Here is an 8,956-nt window from a genome sequence, read left to right on the forward strand (position 1 = left end):
ATATACATTTAATTCCCTTGTGTATGGTAATGAAGGTGCAGTGTGCTAACATTTCCATGGCTGGTAGCCCAAACAACTTAACAGAATATACTTTTTATGTCATTGTCAGTCATTGATCGGGTAGTTGGTTGGCTTTAGTCGATAGGACAAAGGTGAAAGTCTATCTGCAGCTGAAGCAATCCCGAGCAGGAGGAGTAGTGGAGGAGATATAATCCAACTGGAATAATGCATTGCAAACAACAAAAAGGTCATGTACAGTGACAGTCCTGTTCCTGGTAGCAAAGAGAATCCTCCAGGACTGCTTGTGCAATGGATTCACAAGATATGCACTCTAACTGTTGGAAAACTCCATCGAGAGAGTCCTTGCATAGCAGCAAATGTACAAAGTTTGGAAAGGATTTTTCAGAAGCACAGAAAACAGCACATTAGAAACATGCACATCCTAGGCACATATAGCAGGCATCTTCAAAGCACCATGCAAATCTCACAGGCCCTGCAAAGTCCAGGAACTGCCCCTAGTCAGCAGTGAAGCAGCAGCGCTTCAACTACTCACTCCAAACTTCTGGAAGAACTGGGCTAACTGAAGTTACCTTCTCTCTTCAGTATTGTTACTACACAATTTTAAAGTCCAAAAATTCAGTATTGGTACTACGCAATTTTAAAGTCCTGTGATCAACCTCAGTCATTGCTTATCAGAACATGAAATGTACTGGAATAGCAGTCAAAGCTGTTGTTAAGCTCCTTCTTCTGTCAGACAGCAAGTTTAAAATAAAATGTCTCAGTAAATCTCTCTCTGGCTTTGTAGATCCTGTTTTAAACTTCTTCCCTAAGTCCATGCAACTAGTCAGTCATCTCTGGGTTTGAATGAATTATACAGGACTTTCCCTCTTGTGTGTGTTCACAGACTTTCTCAGAGTCCCTAATGCCAGTTTAGGCTGTCAGCACTAACCAACCAAACTGACAGTAAGACAGCAGCTTGTTCTGCTGCTCTTCCGACCCCCTAGGTTGAACTCCAAATCTGGGGCAGATCACTTCACACTTGTTGAGTCACCCTGAGAGATCAACAATTTTCCCACCTGTACGATCATTGTTTCTCTCTAATTTACCGGTGTAGCCCTGCTTCAAGGACACACGAGCAACCAAAGCTTTGGGTTTTCCCTGCTTCTCTGCACTGAGGGTACTTGTAAAAGCTTGTAGGAACATTCACATGTGCCTGCGGCCAGTGCATGAAGACAGGCTGTGAGGCTCATGGACACATTTTCTGACTATGTACAAACAGGCCCATATGCATTATAGCAGTGCCACTTGCCATATTCCAAGTGACCAAACAGGCATATTCAATTTATATAATATCATTTGCGTGGCACAAGTGCTCCTCTTCTTCCTTCTTTTCAGGAGTCTAAAGATACCTTTCCCTCCAGAAACAGCCAGGACAGGTGGTCCCCACATGGTCAGGTCACCGCCTGCTTGGAAGTGCCTCAGTGCTCATCAGGGCCTCATCTCCTGTATGTCCCTCTGTGTTCCTGTCTGTTCGAGAAAGAAGAAGCTGCCACTTCATTTTCTGATTAAGTTCTTCCATGCTTCTAGAGAGGACTCATTGAAATCTGTTTTGGACTAAACATAGTGGAATCTTCTCCTAAGTGACCTGTATCACACTCACAATGAAACGCTTTCATTCCACCTCAGAGCTGGCTAGGAATAAAATCCACCTGTCTATTTTCCATGCCACAGAGAAATGTACTTAGTGAACAAATAGCCTGAAAAATGAAGTGTGGTGATCTTGCAACTTGATGCAAGGACGGCATAACATTAGAAAACTGGACTTCACCACAGGCAAACTGGAGGCAGAATTTAGCAAAGGGTATACAGGGATTACTATAAAATGACTTAAGGCTTTTAGCCATGATTTACATCAGCAGTTTAGGAATATCCCACTGAAAAGAGTTGCTGAGAAGGAAAACCAAAGAGAAAAACAACCTAAGAAAATATGAGCATTTTATATATATATATATATATTTATATATATATACACACACACTACATCAAACTTATTTGACTTAATGAATCATACACATGGATTACCCTGAGCAGTGCCCCTCTTACATGCCATTGTTAAACTCAACTCACTAAACTAAAAGCTTGAAACCAATACTTTGGGAAAGAGAACTGCTGGTTGTCCTATTATTAAATCCCAAATATGTGGGATTTGTCATTGAGCATTTGAGATCGGTTGCATCAAATGCCTCTGATAAATTCAGTGAATTAAAGCTGACACAGAACTATTATATTTATCAATGGAAAATGCAAAATTTATAAAGTGTAACCAAACTTCCAAGTTCAAATCCGTGACCATTTTGAAGAAATCATGGACTTTGGTTGGGCATCCAGTGTTCAAGTAGTTATAGCACAAGAAATAATAAGATGAAAATTATTTCTTATCTTCTTAATTAAGGCATATTTTCATCCAATAAAGAAAGAACAATTTCATACCAGAAAAAAAAAAGGCATGAAAATAGAATGCAGCCAATGAAATTAACATATAAAAAAAAAAAACACCTTTTCCTCTTGGATTCTCTGAAGTATTACAAGTAGGAAGACTATATCACATCCATTCTCTCAAAAAAAATGTATGATATGCATTATTCTGAAACTATGTTTTCACAATACATGCTAACATTTTCAATGATCAAAAAAATAATAAATAATATGAAATAAAGTTTCTTTATTTTGAGCAACACAAGAGGCTATACTTATGTGAACCATTTACTCATGTTATGGATGTGGAGAGGATTAAAAAGAAAGAAATTATTTAAACAAAAAACTAAATTACAGTATATATTTTTGAGACTTTACGGAGTAATTCACATGCAGGCATTGAGATAGATACTTTTATCCCAAAGAAGTTCTAGTGATGTTAACTGGTTTCTATCAGATTTCACACTTTAGGGCAGACCTCACCAGGTAGAATAAATGTAAAATGTATTCATTTTAGGAATTTATTTATTTATTTAGGAATTCATTTTAGGAATTCATAACTGGGATCAAGCAGAGTTAAAGAAAGAAAACTCATTTTTCAAAGTCAGTGTGATTATTTTCATGTCATAGAGAAGAAAATCGAAGCACATGTAAGTACAGATCAGCACTTAAGAGGAATAGACAGAAGGTCTCCCAAGCCCAAGGACATGACACCGGCCTGATCTTTACTATACAAAATCCAAGAAATACCAAATAAACACATTAGTTGTCTCTGAAACTTCTGGGAACCCCTTTACAACTTCTCATTGAGTGTAACACATGGATAATTTGGACAGCTTTACAAAAGGATTATCAAAACGGGCTGCTTTGTGGGATCTGGCACCATGTTTGCAAGTGTAAATGTAGATTATGGTAAAAAAAATATTTTCAAAGCAAATAGATGCTAAGGTTTCTCTAAAATAAATTTTAAAAAACGTGGTTAGTTCGTTCTTTTGAAATTCCAGGAATTGTAAAACATTAGCCTTTGAAAATGATCTGCTCCTTTATTTATTTTAATCCTCTCTGGATTTCCATCCATTATTTAGAAGTGCAAAGTGAGTTGTTTATGCAAACAAGGAAAATGATACTTTTCTGATTTTATATGCAGAATCATGACATTCCACTACAATGCATTATTAACATGACAATACTTTGCACTTTTATGGTGGCTTCCATACAAGGAATTCGAAGTGCTTTGAAGGAATTGCTGCTTTTGCCATTCAAATTTATATTGCCAAATCAAATAGGAAAATATGTTTCTGTAATTCCTCAACTGCACTCAAATAAATAAATTGTATGTAACTTAATGTGAATGCTTTATAACTCCAACTGTTTCTAAATCTATCACTTTTGAATACATGTTATATACAAATCAACATTTAATTGTATAGCACTCCCCTACAGCTCCCTGTATGCTGCAACTTTATGGATGTTCCCAGTAGCTCAATGGATTGCATAAAGAAAGACCACAATTAAATGTACTCTTGCTAAAGATCTGAACACACCATTAGCTCCTGCTGGCTTCCTATGTACCTTCAGTTCAGCAGAGACTTGATACACATCTGCTTCTCCCAAGCCATTGATGCCCAAAAAGCCCAGCAGGATACTTGTTTGTTTTTCTTTTTAGAATGAAGAAATACTAGGGGGTTTTGTTCTCTACAGAACTGCCTTATCGCTGGGGAACTGCCGGTTAACTCTGCAGCCTGTCTACACACAGGAGGCACTTGTCTCCTGAGTAGGTCTGTCCAAGCTGCCCAGGAGCACCCCCGTTACTCCACAGCCAGCTCTCACTTCTATCCTCTTGGCAAGTTGCTGATTGTAGAGTTACTGCGCTGTCTTTGTGAGCTGGTGTTACCACTTACCTTGGAAGGAAACAACAAAGCATTGTCAGTGATGTTTATGTATCCCCCTGTCATGTATTTCAGAAGAGGAGGGAAGAACAGAACAGGAGATTTTCACAGCTGTGATTAACAGGTTCCTGACTCACATCTGACTTTCACTGACTTCCACCGGGACCTGAGTGCCTTCTAACATCTGTCCCATACACAGCATGTATGGGAGCTAATTCAAAAAGTATTGTAAGGTTGACAGACTCCCCACCCCAATTAAAAAAAAAAAAAAGGCAATTTAAATCCTCAGTCTGGAAAGCCTGACCCAATTTAAGAAGCACCTTGCTCCTGAGAAAAAAGATGTACCATATTTGCCTATACAAAGTGGGGCCTACCTGTAGATGCAGGCTGTGGGATGCACCTGCTCTACACACTACCTGCACCACACGTGTGATCTTAGCCAGGGCCTTCAAAACATGTCTTATGAAGCTAACAAGAGAGCTAAAACTCCACTTTAGAAGTCCTCTGTTCTGAAAAGCTTCCAGGATTCAAAACTAGGGAGCAGCAGATGGAGTTTACCATCCCCATTCAATTCTCAGTAAAGCACACAAGTAAAGAGGTGTCACCCAGTACCCCAAACAGCCAGAGCTGTAGACTTTCCTGGGGGGAATTTGGAGAGTAAGGGCAGCACCTCCAGTCATGGCAGCAAGTAAGAGAGTGACAGGAGCTGCATGCAGCCCATCCCACAGGGGAACAAGGGAGCCCAGACCCATAGAGGGGTTCGTGTTGACCAACACAAGATCCACTAGATCCACGTAAAAGAGCATTCACACCTGCTGGATGTCCCCTGCAGATGTTACTGTCACACTCAGGTGGGCTCCAGCAACTCCCTCAGGAAGGAGGCCAGGGGAAGCTTGAGTGGCTCCCTCAGTGTGGCGGAGGGACAGCAGGCTGTTTTCCCAAAAGCTGATCCTTTTCCTTCCCCTGAGGTCTCCTTGGAGCCCATTGCACAAGGGCTGCTTCTTCCAGCTGTCAATCAGAAGAAAGAGCAGAGTTTTCAAATACCTACATCAGTCAAACTGTATCAGGCACTTCGATGCATTCAGGCAGCTACTCCCTCTGAGAGCAATGCAAGTTTTTTGCCCCTAACAAAAGGCAAACAGAAACAGGGTTGCACGATCCTTTATTTCTTTGCCTTGCTTTTTATTTTGTTGTTTCCTCCTTTCAGAGCCTTATGGCCTGCCAGAATTAGAAGGGTGCTCGTTTCTCACATGCACACATCAAGAAAATTATCAGCAGGAAATGGCTCACGCCCAGCACATTGCTCACTCCGCAACATTTCTCTGCTATCCTGAAGTTTCCTACACCATCGCTCACAGAGACAGAACCACCTCTGTTTAGTACAAAACTACTACTGAAAGTTAAAATAATTACCTACAAAGAGAGTACATGTTTCTTCCATCTAATTAGATAATATGCCCAGGTGTTTAGCACCAAGGCATCTACTCCTTAATTGGAAAAAGTCAAGGACAAAAACTAATTAGCAGCATTAATCAAAAGCAGAGGTCTAATGACAATTAACAACACATCATTACCACAAATCCAGTACCTTTATTATAAGGTGTTCCAAATTATAAAAAGAAAAGGCTGGAGTTTTACAATAACTGTTTCCAATTGTTTTTGTTTGTTTGTTTGTTGTTGTTTTTTTTTGGTAAAACTACACATTATTTCCCCCAGGTAAAAAATACTAGACAGACTAAGCAACATCATTTAGCACATGATGTCTGAAGCATTTGCCCCTATAATTTGCCAAAAAACACTGAAAAATCAACATTCCTGGGTATCTCTCCATGCTATTGCAGTGCCAAACAGCCAGACAGATCTGTGTTTTCACTGGAGCAAAATGCTACTCAAGGGAGAGGTCACATTAGGAAGAATAAAAATAAAATAAATAAAAAAAAACAAGGGGAAGGGATTCATACCATCTCTTGCCAAGATGATATTTTTGTTGCTTTCCACAAGCATGGGATGTTACAGATCTTAAAAGTGTTGGTAAAGTCTTCAGTTGTTTTGAACTAATGGTCAACTGAGCTGCAGTAAAGAACATCAGACCACTGTCTTCCCACAAAAGCCTCTGGAGTAGGCAGAGCCGGAGGGGAAACGCACCCCTCTCCAGCTCTTCCCACCAGCCCTGAAGTTTAGGAACAGGACAGAAGGCAGCCTGCAGCTTTCTGAGGGTGCCAACACATTCAAACACATCCTAGAATACAATTTAAGTTCAGACACATGGGGTTCAGCAAACTGATGCTAGATTTGCAAGTGGGAGACGCTGCTGCACTGTCATGCCTGCTTCCCTCTCCTCTGTACTGCGACTCCTCATGCTGCTCCTTCCACCTCCCACCACACCCCTACCCAAACTTCTCATTTAACTCTTCTTTTCGGGGATTACCGTCACAGAGCTAACAGCAATGCCTCTGCATGGCAAGCTCAAAATCATCAACACATGCAGAAACAGTCTGCAGTTGGTTCCTACCAGCTGAGCTGCAGATCACATTATTTTAATATTAACGGTGATCTTCCAGGGCTCTGACTTGCCGTTAAGTGATTACTTACAAAAAGGAAAGCACGGAGGGAGAGGAAGCAGTAAAGCAGCGAGGCTTGGCGAAGAACCACAGAAGCTGCGCTCTCAGGAACAAGATACCCCCAGAAACAGAAACCTCAGCCTGCATCTGTGAGGCCTGCTTCGCAGTCGGGACCCACACACGGAGCACGTGGGGCCTGCAGCCCTTCGCTAGCTGTGCGATTTCTTCCTCCCTTCACTTTCCCTTTTCCCATCTACTCAACCACTTCTGTGAGGCAAAAGCGAACACTCACCCGATTCAAAACTTATAAGGGGTGGGTCAAAACCTGGGGGGAAAAAGGGAAATCTTTGCAACAGGTTAACAGGTAGGCCAGTCATTTGCAAAGAAAATGTCCAGATCCTGACAGTTTGTGTGCTGAAAATCCCACATCTGGGCAATGGAAGGTTTAACATTATTTCCCTATCATTTTAACACCCTTTACCGATATGTGCTTGTGTAAGGCTTTAACAGTCTCATTTATTTCACTGCACCAATCTGTGCAAGAAAGACCAAGGATGTATGTAATGCCTGTGTGGCTACAGTAACATCTGTTTCGTCACCCCTATTTAGCAACCATTCTGTGTTTTGTATGCTTTGCATGCTAGATACAGTGCCAACCAAAGACTTCCCTGGGATCTAAGCCCCCTGCTCTCCGGAGGCTAAAGTTTACTGAGACACAGTCTTAACATGTTTCTCAAATGGAGCTGGTAGCGATTCTTCATTCTTTTGCACCAAGCAGAGCTACTACACATCGCCCTTCTCCCTAAGGACTAAGGCAATGCACACTGTTACTGGGACAAAATAAATGCGGCTACTCTGCCAGCCTGCTTGCTGCAGCTCTGACACGACCTTCTTATTATTTTGATAATTCTATGTTACATCTACGTTACTTAGCCAAGAGACAAAGCAAAACAGGAAAAAGATAACGTTCGTTTCATTTGATGTGTGGACCAAGAATAATTGCCATCAATACTGATTAACCCTTGGGGACACTGCTGAATTTAAAACCTGCAGACTGTGAAATCCCAGCTGATACATGCTCTGCTTTCAGTAACACTCATTACATGTTTCTATGTTTATTTTTATCTGAGAAAACTGTGAAACTAATGGTCCCACACTGGGAATAATATGTTATCATATGCTGCAGGATTGTGCAGTTTCTGCAGCTCGCTACCCCTACCGGGTGCTAATCAATGACTGAGTATTTTGAAAAAAAAATAAAAACAAAAACATTTCTGAGGGCTCAGCAGCCTCAGAAAGCATTTGATAAGTCTTCTAGTTCAGCACTATTTATTCAGCAACACACTTCAAGTTTTTAATGACTATAAATCACCAGAGACCAAATTTTGCACCACCCTACTGCAGACCCTACTAGGTTAATTGACTTCACGGAGGTGGCATGAATTGACACAGAACTTGGTTTAACCACTCATACCTACATAACTTTAGTTATTGCACTACAGGCAGTGAAAACTACGGGCCAGGTAGCAAATTCATTGTTAGAGCAAAACTGAATCCTATCCTGACTCTGTTATGTGATATACCTGGGTATCAAAACCTAACACAGCCATTTTAATAAAGGCAACAATTTGGTAGTAATATTAGCCAGACAAATGAATTCTCAGCAATTTATCTTCCAATTCACATGTTTTAAAATGTAATTTTCCACATGTAGCTTATATTTAAAACGTACAAAAAAATACCTTCACACAATTACTACTAGCAGTATTATTAGTAAAAGAAGATCAGGATTTATTCTATACTACATACTTAGAGTAAGTTGTAAAAATATGCAGTAATATGTGAAAAAGTTATCTGTCATTACACAGAGGAAAAAGTGGCAACTGACTTTTTTCCAAGGCTTACACTTCAGAGATCACCATCTTTAGGCAAGGAGGCACAGTACTCCTGAAATGTACAATTAACACTGGGATGTGTCCACATCTTCCCAACCATGCTAAGTGTCCCGTCTAGAAGCGTAACAGTGGACTA

The sequence above is a fragment of the Cygnus atratus genome, chromosome 1 (assembly GCF_013377495.2).
Source record: "Cygnus atratus isolate AKBS03 ecotype Queensland, Australia chromosome 1, CAtr_DNAZoo_HiC_assembly, whole genome shotgun sequence".
NCBI classification, from domain to species: Eukaryota; Metazoa; Chordata; class Aves; order Anseriformes; family Anatidae; genus Cygnus; species Cygnus atratus.